The 23,534-nt window shown below is 42.3% G+C and overlaps 1 long non-coding RNA gene across 1 annotated transcript; it reads right to left on the minus strand.

The window, feature by feature from the left end:
- Positions 1-15,010: 15,010 nt before the first annotated feature.
- On the minus strand, positions 15,011-22,097 carry LOC121003086. The gene is made up of 4 exons (XR_005779413.1): positions 21,944-22,097; positions 19,649-19,821; positions 16,152-16,304; positions 15,011-15,223 (listed from the first exon to the last, which is right to left on the minus strand). It is a non-coding gene; the product is annotated as an uncharacterized LOC121003086 (long non-coding RNA).
- Positions 22,098-23,534: the final 1,437 nt, after the last annotated feature.

A 23,534-nucleotide genomic window follows, 5' to 3' on the forward strand; every position in this document is an offset into this window, starting at 1 on the left:
CTCTTTATGCATGTTGTCTTACTCCAAGCTGTATAGGCTCGAAAGCCTACTACCAATTAAGCATATTAGGTGATGTGCATCTCTGTAATGAGAAGGGGTGTGGTCTAATGACATCAACACCCTATATTAGGTGTGCATAATTATTAGGCAACTTCCTTTCCTTTGGCAAAATGGGTCAAAAGAAGGACTTGACAGGCTCAGAAAAGTTAGAAATAGTGAGATATCTTGCAGAGGGATGCAGCACTCTTAAAATTGCAAAGCTTCTGAAGCGTGATCATTGAACAATCAAGCGTTTCATTCAAAATAGTCAACAGGGTCGCAAGAAGCGTGTGGAAAAACCAAGGCGCAAAATAACTGCCCATGAACTGAGAAAAGTCAAGCGTGCAGCTGCCAAGATGCCACTTGCCACCAGTTTGGCCATATTTCAGAGCTGCAACATCACTGGAGTGCCCAAAAGCACAAGGTGTGCAATATTCAGAGACATGGCCAAGGTAAGAAAGGCTGAAAGACGACCACCACTGAACAAGACACACAAGCTGAAACGTCAAGACTGGGCCAAGAAATATCTCAAGACTGATTTTTCTAAGGTTTTATGGACTGATGAAATGAGAGTGAGTCTTGATGGGCCAGATGGATGGGCCCGTGGCTGGATTGGTAAAGGGCAGAGAGCTCCAGTCCGACTCAGACGCCAGCAAGGTGGAGGTGGAGTACTGGTTTGGGCTGGTATCATCAAAGATGTGCTTGTGGGGCCTTTTCGGGTTGAGGATGGAGTCAAGCTCAACTCCCAGTCCTACTGCCAGTTTCTGGAAGACACCTTCTTCAAGCAGTGGTACAGGAAGAAGTCTGCATCCTTCAAGAAAAACATGATTTTCATGCAGGACAATGCTCCATCACACGCGTCCAAGTACTCCACAGCGTGGCTGGCAAGAAAGGGTATAAAAGAAGAAAATCTAATTACATGGCCTCCTTGTTCACCTGATCTGAACCCCATTGAGAACCTGTGGTCCATCATCAAATGTGAGATTTACAAGGAGGGAAAACAGTACACCTCTCTGAACAGTGTCTGGGAGGCTGTGGTTGCTGCTGCACGCAATGTTGATGGTGAACAGATCAAAACACTGACAGAATCCATGGATGGCAGGCTTTTGAGTGTCCTTGCAAAGAAAGGTGGCTATATTGGTCACTGATTTGTTTTTGTTTTGTTTTTGAATGTCAGAAATGTATATTTGTGAATGTTGAGATGTTATATTGGTTTCACTGGTAAAAATAAATAATTGAAATGGGTATATATTTGTTTTTTGTTAAGTTGCCTAATAATTATGCACAGTAATAGTCACCTGCACACACAGATATCCCCCTAAAATAGCTAAAACTAAAAACAAACTAAAAACTACTTCCAAAAATATTCAGCTTTGATATTAATGAGTTTTTTGGGTTCATTGAGAACATGGTTGTTGTTCAATAATAAAATTAATCCTCAAAAATACAACTTGCCTAATAATTCTGCACTCCCTGTACAGAATGCACACGAACGGCATCCGTATTTTTTACGGATCAGTTTTTTGCAGACCGCAAAATACATACTGTCGTGTGCATGAGCCCTTAGGGTTACGATTAATAATTGGGTCAGTATTACAGTTACCGTTATTTTTAGGGTTGGTATTACAGTTAGGAGTCCGGATTAGTAATAAGGTTAGGGTCAGTATTATGGTTAGGCTCTGTATTAGGATTAGGGTTATTATTACAGCTAGGGTCAGTATTAGGGCCAGGGGTCAGTTTTTCGAGCACATGAACAGAAAAGGGAAGGACGGTCTCAACTAACCTGTCCCAGATGATCATGCAGCGATGCAGACAGGCCTCTTCTGGCAGGTCTGCTCTGGTTTAACATTGCAGGCGGTGCAATGACATCATTTACGTCACCGAGAAGCGCCCGGAATGGAGGGACAGGGAACCAATCATTCCCTTCTTCCGCTGGAGCTGCCAGATGCTCAATTGTTTTTGCGTCGAGTGGACGCAGATACAATTAAATACAGGAGCTCCAGAAACCAGGTGAATTCACCTGGTGCCTGGGGTCATTGTTGGACTGGGGTGCCTAGGGCCCACCAGAAGAACTGATTCTGGGGCCCACCCTATAGCTGCATAGAAATATTAGGGTATATCTGGCAAACGCCCGACTGTATAGGGAGGGTGCTTACGGACTGATGGTCCTCCCCCCTTTTCCCCGTAGGGGCGTTTAGGGAGCTGGCCCCGTCTCAGTAATGGTTAAGTAGGTTGCAGATTAGGTTCATTAAGGGTTAATTCACTGAGGATCCTTCTTAGACAGGATGGGGGCGGTGCAGGAAATCCTGAAGGTCACATATACCTCCTCTCTGTGCTGGTCACTTCCTCTTGCAAGTGGAAGCAGATTGTCCCTCCCTCCCTTTGCGGTTATTCTTGGGAGGCGGGTCGAGGTGCACGGTTATGATCAGCTATGGATATTTTGTTATTCTGTTTTGTTTTTTCTATTCTTAAGAGCCCCCGCTGGGAGTCCAGCGGTTTTGGATATTGCTTCGATGATCACGGCTTTTGAGACCTGCGAATTCTGGTCGAGTTTATGAAGTCACAGCTGGTGGCAATTGAGTACACCGGAGATATGGTGGTAGCAGATGGCGTAACTGCCCGCTGGGAGTCCAGCCTTTGGCATACCGCTCCGATATTATGGTTTATTAAGGTTTGCCGCTTTAATAAAGAAGCTGTGGCCGATCACCACCCAGCAATAAAATGATACAGTTGTCTGTGTCTTTTGTTATGAGTCAAGGTTGGGTAAAGGGGCCAAGGGTGAGTTAAAGGTGGTACCCCCTTCCCGTGTTTCCCTGGATACCAGCAGTCATGTCACACTGGACATAAACACTGTAGATTTGCTGCACACAAGTATATGGTGGCAGGTCCACAGCGTTTACATTCCAGCAAAGTGGATATGATTTTAAGGGGTCTCAGCCACATGTTAAAAACAAAATTCACTGCACAGATTGGACTGAGGTGCGGGTTTCAATTCAGTGGCATGATTTGCTGTGGATTTTACTGCTGCAGATTTACAAAATGACGGAGACTCACCTGTTCTTTTGTCAGGACTTCACACACATGAAGATTGCACCACACAGAACAGTACTGTGCTCCGCCATATATCAATAACGTAGGCCTGGGATCAGCAACCTCCGGAGCTCCAACTGTTCTGAAACTACAGCTCCCAGAATCCTCCTTTCACATCTATGGGAGTTACAAGAACAGATGAGTAAATGTGCATGCTGGGAGTTGCAGTTTTACAGCAACTGGAGTGCCAAAGGTAGTGCCGTAGCTAAAGGCTCATGGGCCCCGGTGCAAGAGTTCAGCTTGGGCCCCCTTACCTCAGTGCTTTGTGGTCAGGGGCAGGAAAGCACATAGCCTTTGTGGTGCCTGAGGCAAAAATTGAAACGGCAACACCTACCCTCATGTAAAATTTTTTAGCTAACCCCTTCTTTTCAGCCAGAGCAGTGACTTTGTATAATACCGTACTTTGTATAATACCGGTGTGTTCTGAAGCGGCACAGGGGTCTTTGGGCCCCCTCAGGCTCCTGGGCCCGGTAGCGACTGCTACCTCTGTACCTCCTATACCTGTACTCCTGGCCGAAGGTTGCTGAGCGCTATTGTAGGCCATCAATACTGATCATGGGGGTCTGAACTCTCCTAGCAATCAGAACAGTGATGCCAAGGATGCTCCGCGTTTCTGCAAGTCATGCACCCTGATTTTTGGTCTCACAGACACAATGGAGGACATTTACTAATCGTTTTATTCCACTATACCAGTGCTTCTCAAATAGTGGGGCGCGCCAGGCTCCGTAAAGGGGGGCTCGTTCAGGGCTGGCCTTTGGGGTGTGCGGGCTGTGCGGCCGCACAGGGCGCCATAGCAACAGGGGCGCCGGGCGGCCGACAGCTCGCAGTGTAATATGCGGCAGGGAGATGAGCGCTTCCATTGTGGAAGCACTCATCTCCCGTCTGATCAGAGGCCGGCGCAGGCGCTGGACGCGATGTACGGAGCGGGGGCCGGGGGAGGGACTGGGAGGAGGCAATAGCGGTGGGGCGGTGCGGTCACTGTACTATAGCCCCGCTCCACCGCTCCCTCCGGTATACTAATATAAAATGTATTATTGAATTAAAAGTTATTAAACATGCCCCCCTCACTCCTAATAGTACCGTATATCCGAATTTCTTCTGTATAATGCCGGCAGGCAGGCCGGGCGGCGGCGCGTCCCTCAGTGATGTCACGTGCCTGCACCGCCTGCTTTACGAATGAAGCAGGCGGCGCAGACAAGTGACGTCACTGAGGGATGCGCCGGCTGCCTGGCCCGCCTGCCGGCATTATACAGAAGAAATTCGGATATACAGTACTATTAGGAGTGAGGGGGGCATGTTTAATAACTTTAAACGGCGGCTGGCGGCGGGCACACGGAATCTGTGGATGGCACAGTTAAGGGGTGGGGGTCTGTGGATGGCACTGTTATGGGCTGGGGGGGCACTGTGGATGGCACTGTAATGGGGTGGGGGGTCTGTGGATGGCACATATATAACAGTGCCAGCCACAGATCTCCCTGTAACAGTGCCAGCCACAGATCCCCCCCATAAGTGTCCGTCATCCACAGATCCCACCATAAGTATCCGTCATCCACAGATCCCCCCATAAGTGTCCGTCATCCACAGATCCCCCCATAAGTGTCCGTCATCCAAAGATCCCCCCATAAGTGTGTGTCCGATCCACATTTCTTTCTTTTTTTATTCTCTTATACGTTAATAAGGATACAGTGTTATGCAGAGGTGTACTTATAACAATTTTATAGACAAATGATACTATTTACAGTCGCGCGGGGGGCGCAAAATGTTTTCTTCTTCCTAGGGGGGGCATGACAGAAAATAATTGAGAAGCATTGCACTATGCTGATGTAAAAAAGTCACCGATTATGGCGTATAACATGTGTACCATAATTTGCAACTTTTTAAGATTCTTGGCACTTTTCTGCAGCAACCTCCACCACATACATACTCAGGTATGGCAGAGCGGATTAACTCCATAGATGCTGCGGGTGATTAGGCACCACGGCATCTAGTGGGTTAACAGGGCAGCAAAGTTGATGATATAATCATAATACTTTTATAATTCACTCCTCAAAAATAGGGCACCATCGATTAGACTCATAATCTTAACCTATGCATTCGGCACAGTACTAAGATTTCACTGCGCATTCTATTCGAATGATAAGCTTGATCCTGTGTTAGCTGTTGGAAATGTGGAGAAGCGCAGCGCCCTCTAGTAGACATACAGAGTCACTGTCTGTTCAGTCAGGAATTAAAGGACAACATTTTGCATGCTGCACTACGCCCACTACTGCTCATTTAAATGCATCTGAATGTTAGTACAACATTAAAATCAAAATTCAAATGGGCTTTCTTTTTCATTTGACTTTTGGCAAGGTAAATGCTTTCAAGAGATGAAATTGAAATCTTAATCTTCCGTTTTCAGCTTCTACATGGTGTTTTTATTTCATTTATGATTTCGACATGAAAAACCCACTATAGGAAGAGAAGAATTAATTGACAAAGTGGAAATTTAATATGAAGAAGGCTGTTTATTTTTACATTTATTTTTTACACTTATTAACCACACTGGAGGTGAAAAAAAAAAATTCAAATGGAGAATGTGGCGAAACCAACCACGCCACTGAGTGCTGGAGAAGCCTGGTTGCCAGCCTCTTGCCCCAGGATTATGGGCCCTCTCATCAGCCCATGCTTTAATTATAATTTTCAGTGATAAGTGTAAATGTGGCGCACAGGATCCCACAATGACCAAACAGAGGTGCACTCAGTAAAGTGGATTCACCCTGTCAACTCCAGACAGTAGATATAGTGAAAAAACTGGGCACTCTCAAGATATTAGAACCACACAGAAATTTATTGACCTGTTAAACAACATTAATGGCAACAGTAATAAGAATACAATAAAAAGGATAATACCCTCGTGTTAAAATGACTATAATGCTCGACAAATAATAGCATGTATTGTAATAGCTGAATATATTGGTGGCATATAAGACTTACTGGTCTGGATAGTGCACCAGTATATTAGACCCAAATGGCATAAAAAACAAATAGAGACATAAGATTATGTGAATGCTAGAAATCGATGAATAAATAGAAATATTCGCATAAATAGAAGCAATATTCGTGATATTTTCGAATATACAATATTCACAGGGAATGTGATAGCTATAATAATCGTATAGTTCACTCCCTTCTGACACAGAATAGTTCCAGACTTGAATAATGCCAACAAACTTCATATGTCCCGAAATAAGTCCAGTACAATATGTAGTTGGAGGCAACGTTGATTATTTTGTGTCCCACACTGGAAAGTTGTAAACCAGCAAGATGTAGTGGCGTCCCGCTATATATTCAAACCAGCAGCGTCCCACTGGAATATTTAGGGCCCTTTCACACTTGCGTTCTTTTCTTCCGGCATAGAGTTCCGTCGTCGGGGCTCTATGCCGGAAGAATCCTGATCAGGATTATCCCCATGTATTCTGAATGGAGAGAAATCCGTTCAGGATGCATCAGGATGCCTTCAGTTCCGGAACGGAACGTTTTTTGGCCGGAGAAAATACCGCAGCATGCTGCGCTTTTTGCTCCGGCCAAAAATCCGGAACACTTGCCGCAAGGCCGGATCCGGAATTAATGCCCATTGAAAGGCATTAATCCGGATCCGGCCTTAAGCTAAACGTCGTTTCGGCGCATTGCCGGATCCGACGTTTAGCTTTTTCAGAGTGGTTACCATGGCTGCCGGGACGCTAAAGTCCTGGCAGCCATGGTAAAGTGTAGTGGGGAGCGGGGGAGCAGTATACTTACCGTCCGTGCGGCTCCCCGGGCGCTCCAGAGTGACGTCAGGGCGCCCCACGCTCATGGATGACGTGATCACATGGACACGTCATCCATGGTCATGGGGCGCTCTGACGTCATTCTGGAGCGCCCCGGGAGCCACACGGACTGTAAGTATACTGCTCCTCCGCTCCCCACTACTACTATGGCAACCAGGACTTTAATAGCGTCCTGGGTGCCATAGTAACACTGAACGCATTTTGAAGACGTCTTCAAATGCTTTCAGTTCACTTGCGTTTTTCCGGATCCGGCGTGTAATTCCGGCAAATGGAGTACACGCCGGATCCGGACAACGCAATTGTGAAAGAGCCCTAACACTGTGATTTTAATAAATGTTCTGCCGGAAAAGTTCAAAAAAAGTCTTACCGTATTGCTTTTCTCACCACAAAATCGCTCTACTGAATGATTCTATATGGGTAGAAACCAGTATTGTCCGAGCGGTAGTAGTTTTTTGCTTCCCACGCTGGTAAATGTTTGACACGTGTAGACCGATCCTTGCTGTAAACTATGGTCTTTCGAAATCTCTTTCTCATTTACCCTTTACACGGTCGTGAACAATATTTACTGTGAGAGTCCGGCAATATCTTCCAATTTCCAGTGTTCAAAGATTCGGGGTCCTGTCTTAGCTAGACGCGTTTCGGGGCATTTGATCGCCCCTTCCTCTGTAGCTACCAGTCCCCCATAAACTCCTTCTTTTTATAGTGAGAAGATGTATTCACAAAACCCGACATGGAACTTTTTTTATTTATTTAAAATATAAATTTTTCTGGGATTTGCATTCAATCTTATAATTCATTGTACTTTTTAGTTATAGCCTACATTTCCAATACAATATCTTTATACAAGCCATTATACATTGCCGTTTCAGATGAATAAAGAAAAGAAAATATACCTTTAAAAACATGTAAAACAGTTAAAAACATATAAAGCAATACTATATCTAAAAAAGCTTCCAATACATTTAAGTGTCTTTCTCTGTTGGTTCTTCCACACTAAAAAACGCATCTGAACCCTTGCGGTTTTGAAGCGGTTCCCATGCGTTTTTTCTCAAAATCATCACATATCAATTTTTTTTGCTGCTCTATATCTATTAGGTTGTGGTTAGTCTTTGATTCTATAAAAATGGAGCCATCTGCCACTAATTAAAAATGGAGAAATTCTAATCAATCACAATTTAAATATGGAAAACTTTTTCATATAAAACCTTCGTACAAAAGTACCATACCCTAACTTTCCCATACAGTAAAATCCTTTTCTTCCTGCATAGAGAATCTCTGCACGTGCTCGAAATCCTCACATCGTACACATCTTCGATATTATCTAGAGGTGCAGAGGTAGGGAACGGTGGGAGCCCACTGCCAAGGGCCAACCCACCTGATAGGAATACTAGGTTGGGTTGACCTTCAGCAGGGGGCACCCACCCTTACTTCATAGGAAACCAAACAGCTCAAATTCCGCATTTAATCCTCCTGGGAGTAGAGTGTTCAGTTCAAAAATACGTTGTGTCTCTAACCTTGACATTTTACTGATGTGGTTGCCCCCCCTCCAATCCCTATTAACCTTGTCAATAGCTGCAAATTTAAGGCCTATTGGATTTTTATTATGTGCTATTCTAAAATGATTGGATAAAGAGTGTGCATCCAATCCTTTTCTAATATTGACCATATGCTCCGAAATGCGTTTTTTCAGTGTCCTTTTTGTCCTCCCCACATACTGTTTACCACAAGGACATTCTATGATGTATATTACATCAGTAGAATTGCATGACAGGAACTCTTTGATTGTTTGTTTATTAGTAGTGGAAATGATTTCGTTAGTTCTGGCAAAGATATATCGATGATATATTTTTTTATATGGAAATCTGGAAGGGAGAAGCTGGACAGTTTTTTAGAAGAAATTAATTCTAATGTTTTTAACCTTAAATTTTCGGGAGCCATAAGCACTGAAAAATTAGAGTTTTTGGATTTAAATATTTATGTGGAGGAAAAAAGGCTGAGGTGTTGCACTTATATAAAACCTTCCACTAGAAACAGCTATATTTCATACAGTAGCTGTCACCTCCCAAGTTGGCTCATCAACATACCCCAGGGCCAATTCCGAAGGTTGAAACGCAACTGCACTTTAAATGACCAGTTTGAAATAGAAGCAGAAGGAATGAAAGAGGCGTTTTTAGAGAAAAATTATCCTGTAGGACTTTTGGAAGGAGCCCATAGCAAAGTAAGGGATATGAAGAGGGAAGATTTTTTTAAGGAAAGAGACAAAGAACAGAAGGAAGGAGAAATACGCATTGTTTTACCCTTCAATAGTGATTATAAAAAGGTACAAAAGATAATACGGAAATATTGGTATCTAATCCAAAAAGACAAAACCTTGGGCCCCATTATATCTACAAACCCCTTAATTACATTCACAAAAGCACCTTGTCTAAGTAATAAAGTAGCTCCGACGATCAAGCAAGAAACCAATCAGGGATGTTCAGTAGTGTTGAGCGCGAATATTCTAATATCAATTTTTTTTTCTCGAATATCACAACTTCGAGATTTCGCGAATATTTCGAATATAGTTCTATATATTCGCGAAATCGAAAATTCATTTTTTTTTTTTTTGGGGGGGGTTTTTTTCATCTGAAAATATATGATTCCTCTTTGCTTCTTGCTTGTGGGTCAATGAGTCATTGGCCCACAAGCAACTGAATTGAAGCTGGAAGGAATCACGTTTTCAGATGGATCAAATATGACGAATATTCGAAATAAAGAATATATTGCTGTATATTCGTTTTTAGAATATTCGTCCTTTTCTATTCTAAACCAATAATCTCGGTTATAATCGAGTTCACGAATATTACAACAGAAAAATCGTAATGTTTAATACGTGTGCCCGACCGCATGACTTCACTAGTACGTCACCTGAGGTGACTCACCTTATGTAGATCGCGACTATAAATTGTTTTCACTGGACTCTCCACTCCAGACACTCACAGACACTCAGTACAATGTGCTCCGCAAAGATCCTAAGACATCGCTTTGTAAAAGCCGAGGATGAAATAATCGTAGCTGTAAGTATTATTACAGTACTTACGCATGCATGTCAGAACGATTATTATAAGTTGATCGAGTCTAGCGAAATATTCGTAAATTCGAATATTTTCAATATGAATACGATTTTTTTTTTCTTATGCTTTTTTTTTTTAAGGTAAAAATAGATAATACAGATTTGTGCACTGCTATAAGTATTCTTGTTACTTCACAGCACTATGTTTGTAGCCTGTATGTATGGACAACAGATACATTTATATCACATTCGAAGCACATAGCACGTCCATTTTCCTGTCACTCAATATATACCACACACTATATACGGTACCATACACTATATACCATACACACACACACACTATATACGGTACCATACACTATATACCATACACACACACAATATATATATAGATTATATTTTATGTCCATGAGCTTTCTTTGTCTCACAGTATTTGCTGGTTCATTTAGCATTACCCAGGGTGCACCACGGTGATGCAAATCAGCAGTACACCCAATACCGTACCATCACTTCACTAGACAAGTACATCGCAGCTTAGCCGGCCAATATCCGATTGCTCCCTCAGACCCCACACACATAGAATCGCATTACAATCCGATCTTATAACGTTAACATTCAATCTAATATTTCCCCTTTAAAGACATAACTACTTTTTGCAGGTTTGTTGAGGACATATGTTTTCAAATTTTGAATGTAAAAAATTGGAATTATATGCTTGCATCTTTATATTGCAGCGTTTGTTGGTGAGGGGATACGCCCTAACCAAGAAGAGAGTGGAGAAGCGCGCCATTCTAAGGTCTCTACGTGCGAAGTTATTTATGAAGTTTTCTTTGTGGCACAAATATGTGGAACTGCAAAAGAAGTGGTGCGATATAAAGAGGTTTAGGCCCAAACTTGTAAAGGAGATGAGCGAACGATTATGTCCAGGTACAATATTTACATGACTTTTGTATCTCTTTACAACACTATGTAATGTATATATTCAGTTATGCTGCTAATCTGTACAGATTTAGTTGGGATAACACACAACCTCTTAACTCATTGCGTTATATAGAAACAAAAGCCATTGTTAAAAAATAGTGTAACGCATTTAATTGCATTTTGTTTAAATAACACGTCTCCTAAAGGATCTGTGTTAAATCTATTACATCCGTATTTCATCCCTTTAAAAATGATTACTTAATACCCAGTGTGACACGTACAAAATAATCCGCTTACATCATACATCTCTACCTCGCTGAGATTGTGTGTGTGTATATATATATATATATATATATATATATATATACAAACCGGATTCCAAAAAAGTTGGGACACTATACAAATCGTGAATAAAAACTGAATGCAATGATGTGGAGGTGCCAACTTCTAATATTTTATTCAGAATAGAACATAAATCACAGAACAAAAGTTTAAACTGAGAAAATGTACCATTTTAAGGGAAAAATATGTTGAATCAGAATTTAATGGTGTCAACAAATCCCCAAAAAGTTGGGACAAGGCCATTTTCACCACTGTGTGGCATCTCCCCTTCTTACAACACTCAACAGACGTCTGGGGACCGTGGAGACCAGTTTCTCAAGTTTAGAAATAGGAATGCTCTCCCATTCTTGTCTAATACAGGCCTCTAACTGTTCAATCGTCTTGGGCCTTCTTTGTTGCACCTTCCTCTTTATGATGCGCCAAATGTTCTCTATAGGTAAAAGATCTGGACTGCAGACTGGCCATTTCAGTACCCGGATCCTTCTCCTACGCAGCCATGATGTTGTGATTGATGCAGAATGTGGTCTGGCATTATCTTGTTGAAAAATGCAGGGTCTTCCCTGAAAGAGATGACGTCTGGATGGGAGCATATGTTGTTCTAGAACCTGAATATATTTTTCTGCATTGATGGTGCCTTTCCAGACATGCAAGCTGCCCATGCCACACGCACTCATGCAACCCCATACCATCAGAGATGCAGGCTTCTGAACTGAGCGTTGATAACAACTTGGGTTGTCCTTGTCCTCTTTGGTCCGGATGACATGGCGTCCCAGATTTCCAAAAAGAACTTTGAATAGTGACTCGTCTGACCAAAGAACAGTCTTCCATTTTGCCACACTCCATTTTAAATGATCCCTGGCCCAGTGAAAATGCCTGAGCTTGTGGATCTTGCTTAGAAATGGCTTCTTCTTTGCACTGTAGAGTTTCAGCTGGCAACGGTGGATGGCACGGTGGATTGTGTTCACTGACAATGGTTTCTGGAAGTATTCCTGAGCCCATTCTGTGATTTCCTTTACAGTACCATTCCTGTTTGTGGTGCAGTGTCGTTTAAGGGCCCGGAGATCACGGGCATCCAGTATGGTTTTACGGCCTTGACCCTTACGCACAGAGATTGTTCCAGATTCTCTGAATCTTCGGATGATGTTATGCACAGTTGATGATGATAGATGCAAAGTCTTTGCATTTTTTCGCTGGGTAACACCTTTCTGATATTGCTCCACTATCTTTCTGCGCAACATTGTGGGAATTGGTGATCCTCTACCCATCTTGGCTTCTGAGAGACACTGCCACTCTGAGAAGCTCTTTTTATACCCAATCATGTTGCCAATTGACCTAATTAGTGTTAATTGGTCTTCCAGCTCTTCGTTATGCTCAAATTTACTTTTTCCAGCCTCTTATTGCTACTTGTGCCAACTTTTTGGGGATTTGCTGACACTGTGAAAATTGGAATCAACGTATTTTTCCTTTAAAATGATACATTTACTCGGATTAAACGTTTGATCTGTCATCTACGTTCTATTACAAATAAAATATTGACATTTGCCATCTCCACATCATTGCATTCAGTTTTTATTCACAATTTGTTTAGTGTCCCAACTTTTTTGGAATCCGGTTTGTATATTTATATATATATATAGTTATACAAACAGCGCGGTACAGATGTATGATCTCACCAGATGATTTGATACGTTTCACAGACACACACACACATATATATATGTCTTTATGTTTATATATACATAAAATGCAAGCATCATTCAGTATTTATTTGAAAGGCCCCGTCCATTTCATACATCCCCCACATAATTTGCATGGGATTATAGATTATATATATACAGTCCTGATCAAAAGTTTAAGACCACTTGAAAGCAGGACTATGTTTAATGCCACATCCCCTACTTTTATGCCCCTCTACCATGCAAGGCAAACACATACAGAAAATTATCCATTGTTTAATCACAAACTGGTTACAGGCCACACAAATCCCCTCCCCTCAGTCTGCGAAGTAATTTAATAATTAACAATCCATTTCAGACATCCATCGTAGTCATTGTGTTTCTACAGCACAACCAGACGAATGCTAAGCAGGTTACATACTAATTAGGTAATTAAACCTAACATTGTAAATCCATTCAACAGTACATATGAAAGATCCATTGTAGTTGAAACGCAGTCTGCTACAACCACAAGCTTAAGGTAGATCTTTATCTTTTATTTCTAAAATGATGATTTTAAATGAAAGACTGCTTTTTAACACTGAATATACTAACGATAAATTCTGCTTAAATAGCATATTAAAATTGATTCCTTTCTCCACCTTTTATAACAACATCCAGTAACCTCTTATCTAATTTCCGAACATTTGCATGTTTTGATTAAAAGTCAATAACCCAGCCGCAATACCGTAAAGGACACCTTCCTAATAAATACAGTGTTACCTCATCCTACCTTGTAAATTTGGCTAGTTTAACACATCTGGAACACTGGTTTTAAAATGTTAGATAACGCCAAAAAGAGTCAAATACACTTTGTGGTTTATCATAATCCCATGCAGATCCCTCCATACAGTATATGAATTTCTGGATCTTTAACTTTGTTGTGATTTATGATTTCATTGTCAAAATTCGTAATATTCTGTGATTACAGGTGTTCCTGTTCCTACCATAAAGAGGAGAGGACCGCGAAAACAGAAAAAACATCCGCTGAATGTGGTGGTGATGGAGGTCTCCACCACAGATGAGGAGGATTCCACAGAGCAGACAGGACCCTCAGAGGATGTAGGGCCCCTCCACCACCTGATGGCAATATGATGGCTCCTATGAAAGCTCATGAGCCAGGACCCTCCCATGAGCTTCAGGATGAGGTGACTGACACACCTGATGTGGGAGAAGAGGTGGAAGTGGAAGACGCTGGACCCTCCCAGCCTCCACAAGAACCCCCCACCACTGCAGAGGATGTTGTAACCAACCCCCGCAAAGAGGGTAAATATGTGCACATAGAAATACAATTCTATATCGATACCACGTAATCTGAATTGCAAGTAATATAATTTTATTTTCTAATCCTAACAGTACTGCTGTTTTAAAAAAAAAAAATTTAACATAATCAGAGGGAACAGAATGCTGGCATGCGCCAAATGCAGAGGCTGATGGCCAAGTTTAAGAAACAGCACCTTAAACAAAAGAGGGATATGTTAATGCTTTATAACAAAGTTAAAAAGTTGCCATAGAGGCATGTTTGTTATTTTGTTAATAAATATTTATTTTGTTCTGTTCTAATGTCAGACTGCATTCTTTCATATTGTTCTGTGTTAGCATAATTTCTGTCTGTCTTGATCATTATGAGTTTAGTGTAGACCGTACCCTCCACTGTTACCTTAACCTGCTGCTGCTGTCTGTCCTGATCCGTATGACTTTGCACTAGGACTCAAGGGGCCTTCCTGCAACCTGATAAATTTAAATCTATATATAAAAAAGGATGTATGTGTGTGTGTATGTATGTGTGTATGTTCTGCAAAAACTCAAAAACACAACCATCAAATTCAATGAAATTTGGTATAAACATCCCTTGCTACTTGGAAAGAAATAATGCGGGGGTCTCAGCTCTCCAGGACGTACCGTTCCTGAGATATTCCCAAAATATAACCTGCATTAGCCAATACAAGCCTACCTCCAGCCTTTAACTTGAATAAACGTAATAAAATTATTTTCAAATAGAAAGTATGTAAAATATAAAAAAAAAAAATCTAAGGCAAACTTTGGAGTTCCTTCTGGATCTCCAGGAGCTCTTCATTCTGGATCTTCCTCTGCTCCTCCAGCTTCTTGTATGCATCATCCAGCTGACGCTGATGCCTCTGTAAGCGACCCTGAAGTAGCCCTATATATTTTTTTCTCTGCTTTTATAGCCAGCATTGCCTTGGCTTCCGATTTCCGATGCTCAAGGAGCCTCCTTTTAAGTTTTCTAATAACTGTTAGGATAAAAAAAAAAAAATTACAATGACTTCCAATTATGATGAAGGCAGTTAGTGGTCGAGTTTTTGTTACAGTACTGTCCATTTACAGAACCAAATATTTTTTAATTACAGTTTTGAAAATTATATAGTTGTTTATTTAGTATTTCAATATAGTATAATGTTATTTAGTGGGTTAATTAATGCAAGTTCATTACAGTATAATAGTATTTAGTTGGTTTCTTTGAGATGAAAGAACAATCTACACTTTCGTGTTGCTAAGCATTTCTGTTGGCCATGGTCAATATGAATAACACATTAAAGTTCTCATCTTAAAATATAACTTCTAATACAAAAGAGCTATAAGATTTTTAGAATGCAAATTGAGGACAAAAATTCGTTGAAAGGGATTTTGGACACACTACAAAATCTAAATAGTCTTATATAGACATAGTCGTGGCACCAGGTTTCTGAGATGCCACAAATTTAAAGACAATAATACGTACTCAGCCCCTTATCTGTAAGATAATAACGGACTTATTATGATGGTCTTTGATATGTTTGTATCTTATATTTCAAATGCCCATTCATTCCGCCATGTCTCCCTTTTTATTGTATATACGACAGATGAAGGGACTGGTGAGTTCTTGGAAGCTCGCTATGTGACATATTAATTATTATTTTATGGCCATTAAAATGTATCAAGCCACCACAACTCTTATTTTGTATTTATTAAAGACAGCACAGAATTACTTGGTTATAGTTATGTAATGTTTAATGTGAATTAGTTGGATACTTTATGGTTTTAATGTAGATTACAGATTTATTTTGCTTTAAAAAATATATATATATTTCTCTACTTTTCGTTTTTTTAAATCATTTTAGGCCCTTTTTGTTATAAACATCGTATGGATATTTAATTATATAGCTGTGTGCACATATTTACCCTCCTGATGGGGGGTGTAGACCTCCTTGTCCCCCTCTTCTGGAGGTGGGGGGGAGGAATCCCCTTGTTGTGATGGTCCAGGCTGCTCCTCCTCTGCCTGCTCCGCCGACTCTTCCTCCTCACCCGTTTGTTGTACAGGAGGAACGGGAACACCTGTAATCACAGAATGCTAAGAATTTAGACAATCAACTCATAAATCATAACAAAGGTAAATAAAATAAAAAAATATCCTATATGGAGGGATCTGCATGGGATTTTGATTATCCACACGGTGGATTTGCCTCATTATGGGTTTATATTACATGACAAAACAAGTGTTACAGATGGGTAAAACTGGACTAAGTTAAAAAGTAGCATGATGTAACAGAGGTTATTTGATGGTATTATGTTGGTTATATTATATTTTTGGGCTGTCATCGTTATACTGTCTGCACAGCCGCATTTTAAATATCTGCTGTCCGTCTTCACTCACAGTTAATTTAGTTGTCATGGTCACTTTATTAATAGAAGGAGGGGTAAAGTCGCTTGCAGATAGGTGGCGAGATGACTAGATTTCTATATGCTATTTAGACACTGTTTAGCGCTGTTCTATTCAGCAGTTAAAGGGAGTCTGTCATGTAAAATCCTCATTTTACTCCACTAACATCCTGATCTCCCTTACCTTACCCCTATTACAATATTACCTTTCATATAGCATTTAATTTGTGGCTTATGAGGTTAATTTACTGGGTGGGGTGTGTGTGTGTGTGTATATATATATATGTAGAAAGGCACAAGGGACTATAATAGATGGAAGATATGTGTCACCGCGGACCCTGGCCTGGTTGAAGTAGGAGCCACTAGTGCACGGCCATGGTCAATATGAATAACACATGAAAGTTCTCATATTAAAATATAACTTCTAATACAAAAGAGCTATAAGATTTTTTGCATGCAAATTGAGGACAAAAATTTGTTTAAAAAAAAATTAAATCATTGCCCCAGCAGAGACGCTATATAGCAGAGGCGGCACAGGTGGGAAGCAGTGGGCATTGTTGCCGACGTTACGCCAAGCTGCGGCAGCCCAGCTTCCAGCCTGTGTCAGGGGCAATTTTGGTGTGCGTATTTACATATATTAATCAACAGCACATGGGCCAATAAGCTACTTGGTTCCTGCAGGTCAGAATTGTGTCTCGGCATGGAGGCAGGGATTCACTCTGCCAGCAGGTGCCAGGGGTACAAAATTGCGCGTGGCAGGCTCCCCGTTTTCCAAACGCAGGTTTGGCTGGGAAGATTCGTCAGTGGCGCGCGATCAGTTTAGTTACCACATATACTGCGTACTTAAATTATCTGTCGCCTGGACCACTCAGGCCAAGATCAATGTTGTACGTCACCTGTATCGTCCAGGCCGTGTTTAGAGTTGTATGTCACCTGGATCGTCCAGGCCAACTTTATCGTTGTATGTCACCTGGATCGTCCAGGCCGAGTTTAACGTTGTATGTCACCTGGATCGTCCAGGCCAAGTTTAATGTTGTATGTCACCTGGATCGTCCAGGCCAAGTTCAATGTTGTATGTCACCTGGATCGTCCAGGCCGAGTTCAATGTTGTATGTCACCTGGATCGTCCAGGCCAACTTTAGCGTTGTATGTCATCTGGATCGTCCAGGCCGAGTTTAATGTTGTATGTCACCTGGATCGTCCAGGCCAATTTAACAGTGTATGTCACCTAGATCGTACAGGTTCAGCTACCACTGATACCATGTCACATCATTTATCTTGCCTCTGGGTCCCGCCAGGATGAGCCAAATGCTGGGCGACAACTGGACCTTCAATTTAGCCATTGTTGTTTCCACGCCATATGTCATATTGAGTCCGCCACACCCCACTCCAGGCCACCCGGGCTCGGTTCTTAGTTAGGAGTCTCCCGGATGGTCAAGGGGTCTCACGGTCCTTATCCTATCCCCACGGGTACGTTATTCAGTTTACTTTATGTTTCCCCCAGATTCCTAGAAGTGTCTCCGGCCATTATCATTCTAAAAGCAGGCAAAGTCCCGCAAGGAGATGCCCGACGCGGACCCCACGGGTGCCACAACCCCAGCATACAACACCCCAGTGATGGATTAGAATCTCTGATCTCAACAGCAAAACACCTCATAACACAATCATTAGCCCCAAATATGTCCAGGAATTATAAAGCGGGGTTGAAAGCGTTTGAGAGATTTAGACTTCTCTATCCTCAGGGCGGCCGCGACGAAATATCTTACTTAATGGCGTTCATAGCCTTCTGCCATTCCCAACAAAAGCTCTCATATAATACTATCAAATTATACCTAGCAGGCCTTCAACTCCATTTTATGCTCAGTAATCCTGGTTGTTCTTCTATCTTGTCCAACCAGGTCATCAAGGCGGCCCTCAGGGGAATACAGGAAAATGCAAAACAGGCTGCCACCCGTAGACAGACGGTGTTCGGCAAGCTGTTCAGGGATTTGTCTTCTGCCCTGGACGGCGATCCTTTTTGGCCCTTGACCAGCACGGTCATCCAAGCGGCCATGTTCTAAGTTTTTATGGCTTCCTCCTGCCAGGAGAGTTCACTGGCAGCTCTCCGAGACCCGGTGGTCTTCGCAAAGAACAACTGTCGTGGCACTATAACTATTATGTACTCAGCATTCCGTCAACCAAAACAAACCAGACAGGGCCATCCATGGAAATTAAATATTTCCCTACCCGGAATAATTGGTGTCCAGTCCAGATCCTCAATAAATTATTGTCCCTGTTGCAGACAGCGCCTCCTGACAGTCTGCTCCTGCCCTTCAAGAACAAACCCCTCACTTCAAACCAATTCATGTCCCACATCCGCTCTCTGGCGGCAGGTCTGGGGTACGACCCAGGAGCCATTTCGGGTCACTCGTTCCGTATTGGGGCGGCATCGTCAGCTTCGAAACACCAAGTCCCCGCTCACGTTATTCGATCCATGGGGCGCTGGAGGTCATCTTGCTTCAACAGATACATTCCGAATCCACACCGGGAAATTTCTCAAGCTTTTCAGTCGTTGGCGTTATAGGTCATGCGGGCTGGAAGAATATGAATAAACCAGTGTAGACAACATAGCGTACTTGTCTTTTTGCCCTCTCCAGGCTTACCCACGCCCGTGGCTTCCGGCACAACTCAGCCATAGTTCAGGTTCGGCATGCCTTACCCACGTCCAAGACGCATTTAGCCCTGCCCATAAGTATTAAGGCTGATTTCAGCCTGTATTTGTGGGCAGGGCGTTAGCTCCCTATATATACCTGCCAATTCCTTCCCTCAGGTGGTGTGTCTCACTTGCCCCTCCCTCCCACCCCTTTTTTCACACACTCCAATAGGGTACGCCCTCTCCAGGCTTACCAACGCCCGTGGCTTCCGGCACAACTCAGCCATAGTTCAGGTTCGGCATGCCTTACCCAAGTCCAAGACGCATTTAGCCCTGCCCATAAATATTGTATGGATATTTAATTATATAGCTGTGTGCACATATTTACCTTCCTGGTTGGGGGTGTAGACCTCCTTGTCCCCCTCTTCTGGAGGTGGGGGGGAGCAATCCTCTTGCTGCGATGGTCCAGGCTGCTCCTCCTCTGCCTAGCCGACTCTTCCTCCACACCCGTTGCGACCACCTTCTTTGATTTTCTATGTCTCACAGAAGGAACAGGAACCCCTGTAATCACAGAATGTTAAAAATTTAGACAAACAACTCATAAATCATAACAAAGGCAAATATAAAAAAAAAAAAAAAATCCTATATGGAGAGATCTGCATGGGATTCTGATTATCCACACGGTGGATTTGCCTCATTTTGGTGTTATATAACATGCCAAAACCAGTTTTACAGATGGGTAAAACTGGCCTAACTTAAAAGGTAGGATGACGTAACAGGGGTTATTTCTTTGATGGTATTATGTTGGGTATAATAATTTTTTGGGCTGTCATCATTATACTGTCTGCCCAGCCACATTTTTAATACAATCTTACCTTTCATATAGCATTTAATTTGTGGTTTATGAGGTTAATTTACTGGGTGAGGTGTGTGTGTATATATATGTATCTTTTATATATATATATATATATATATATATAGATATATATATATATATATAGTAGAAAGGCACAAGGGACTATAATAGATGGAAGATATGTGTCACCGAGGATCCTGGCCTCGGTGAAGTAGGAGCCACTAGTGCATATGTCCGCAGCAGTTGCTGACGGACACTTTGGTAGTTAGCATAGCTGTGAAAAGCTAATACGGGATGGCTCTTATTGGGAGTAGTCATAGAGTTGGGCGGGTGACTACTCCACACAATCCAGACCAGGTTTTGAATGGCTTACAAAAGTCAGCAAGAAGGGTCAGGTGGGGATGATTACATGGCTGACGGTGGAGCTCTGGATGGCTGGGTGTTTGTGTTTGGAACTGAGTGAAAGACCAGAGGGTCTCTGCTTGGATACAGAGGACAATGCAAGATACTCTGTGGGATTTACGGTACTGTGCCTTACTTGTGTAATTGTTTTTTCTTTAAGTGTCGGCTGGAGTAAGCTGATTAATGCTGCCTGTTGATTGTTTGTGTGCCAACAATAAAGGACACCTGTTATTTTAAGATTTCCGTGGAAAAATGCTTCTGTGTATTTATCTGAAGGCTACCATTTGTGAATCCTTACAATATATATATACTAGTCAATGACTCGGCGTTGCTCGGGTATTTATTCATAGCAATTTTATATTAAATAACAGTGACTTTCACAGTGACCAGCCCTTTAATGTTGAGTTTCACGGTGACCGCCCCTTTAACAGTGACTGACGGGGACCGGCCCTTTAACAGTGATTTTCACGGTGACCGGCCCTTTAACAGTGATTTTCACGGTGACCGGCCCTTTAAAAGTGAGTTTCACGGTGACCGCTCCTTTAACAGTGACTGACGGTGACCGGCCCTTTAACAGTGATTTTCATGGTGACCGGCCCTTTAAAAGTGAGTTTCACGGTGACCGGCCCTTTAAAAGTGAGTTTCACGGTGACCGGCCCTTTAACTGTGAACTCCACAGCGCCCGTCAGTTTGCAGTTAGGATTTAAGTGAAAGGCTGGGAGGCTTGTATTGGCTAATGCAGTTCATTTTTTTTATATATCTCGTGAACGGTACGTCCTAGAGAGCTGAGACCACCGCAAGATTTCATTCCAGGTAGCAAGGAATGCGTATACCAAGAATCATTGAAATTGATTGTTGCGTTTTTGAGGAACATACATAAATACATACATACATAAGTATATATATATTCTTGAATCCCATGCAAATTGTAGGGGGGGATGTATGTAATGTTCGGGGACTTTGACCTGAATAGTTAATCATGTTTGCAGTTTATGTAGATATAAACAAAAATACCTATATATATTTATGCGTGTGAAACTTTTAAAATCATCCGGTGACATCATACATCAGTACCGCGCAGGTATAACAATAAATATACAATCTCAGCGAGGGAGAGATGTATGATGTCACCGGAAGATTTTGTACATGTCACAACAGGTATTAAGTAATCATTTGAAAAGGGATGAAATACGGATGTAGTAGAGTTAACACACATGCTTTATGAAACCTGTTATGTAAACTTAATGCAATTAAATGTTACGCTATTTTTTAAAATGGCTTTTGTTTCAATATTACGGGATGAATTAATAAATTTGTGAGGTTGTGTGTTAACCATACTACATCTGTACAGATTAGCAGCATTACTGAATATATACATTACTGAGTGTTGTAGAGAGAGATACAAAATTCATGTAAGCATTGTACCTGGGTGTAATCGCTGACTATATTCTTTCACAAGTTCAGGGTGAAGGCGTTTTAGGTTGCAAAATTTCTTTTGGATGGCTTCCTTCTGGTACTTTTTCCCATGTTTGAGATAAAGCTCAGTCCGGACAGATATTATTATCACCTCTTTTTCTTTATGTTTCCGGGTCAGGTGATATCCCCGCTCCAGAAAGCACTGAAGGATAAAGATGAAAGCATATAATACCCATTGTTTTATTATACAAATCAAAAAAAAATATATCCTCAACAAATACGCAAAAATGAAGTTACGCCTTTGAAGGGGAAATATTAGATTTAATGTTACGGTTATAAGATTGGATTGTATTGCGATTGTATGTGTGTGGGGTCTGAGCAATCAGATATTAGCCAGTTAAGCTGCGATGTACTTGTCTAGTAAGTGACGGTACGGTATGGGGTGTAAAGCTGGTTTCCTCGTGGTGCACCCTGGGTAACGCTAAATAAACAAGCAAATACCTTTGGTCCAACAAAATAAGCTCATGGACATAAAATTCAATCTATATACACTACTCAAAAAAATAAAGGGAACACTTAAACAACACAATGTAACTCCAAGTCAATCACACTTCTGTGAAATCAAACTGTCCACTTAGGATACAACACTGAGTGACAATCAATTTCACATGCTGTTGTGCAAATGGGATAGACAACAGGTGGAAATTATAGGCAATTAGCAAGACACCCCCAATAAAGGAGTGGTTCTGCAGGTGGTGACCACAGAACACTTCTCAGTTCCTGTGCTTCCTGGCTGATGTTTTGGTCACTTTTGAATGCTGGCAGTGCTTTCACTCTAGTGGTAGCATGAGACGGAGTCTACAACCCATACAAGTGGCTCAGGTAGTGCAGCTTATCCAGGATAGCACATCAATGCGAGCTGTGGCAAGAAGGTTTGCTGTGTCTGTCAGCGTAGTGTCCAGAGCATGGAGGCGCTACCAGGAGACAGGCCAGTACATCAGGAGACGTGGAGGAGGCCGTAGGAGGGCAACAACCCAGCAGCAGGACCGCTACCTCCGCCTTTGTGCAAGGAGGAACAGGAGGAGCACTGCCAGAGCCCTGCAAAATGACCTCCAGCAGGCCACAAATGTGCATGTGTCTGTTCAAACGGTCAGAAACAGACTCCATGAGGGTGATATGAGGGCCCGACATCCAGAGGTGGGGGTTGTGCTCACAGCCCAACACCGTGCAGGACGTTTGGCATTTGCCAGAGAACACCAAGATTGGCAAATTCGCCACTGGCGCCCTGTGCTCTTCACAGATGAAAGCAGGTTCACACTGAGCACATGTTACAGACGTGACAGAGTCTGGAGACGCCGTGGAGAACGTTCTGCTGCCTGCAACATCCTCCAGCATGACCGGATTGGCATTGGGTCAGTAATGGTGTGGGGTGGCATTTCTTTGGAGGGCCGCACAGCCCTCCATGTGCTCGCCAGAGGTAGCCTGACTGCCATTAGGTACCGAGATGAGATCCTCAGACCCCTTGTGAGACCATATGCTGGTGCGGTTGGCCCTGGGTTCCTCCTAATGCAAGACAATGCTAGACCTCATGTGGCTGGAG

The sequence above is a fragment of the Bufo bufo genome, chromosome 6 (genome assembly GCF_905171765.1).
Source record: "Bufo bufo chromosome 6, aBufBuf1.1, whole genome shotgun sequence".
In the NCBI taxonomy this organism is placed as follows: Eukaryota; Metazoa; Chordata; class Amphibia; order Anura; family Bufonidae; genus Bufo; species Bufo bufo.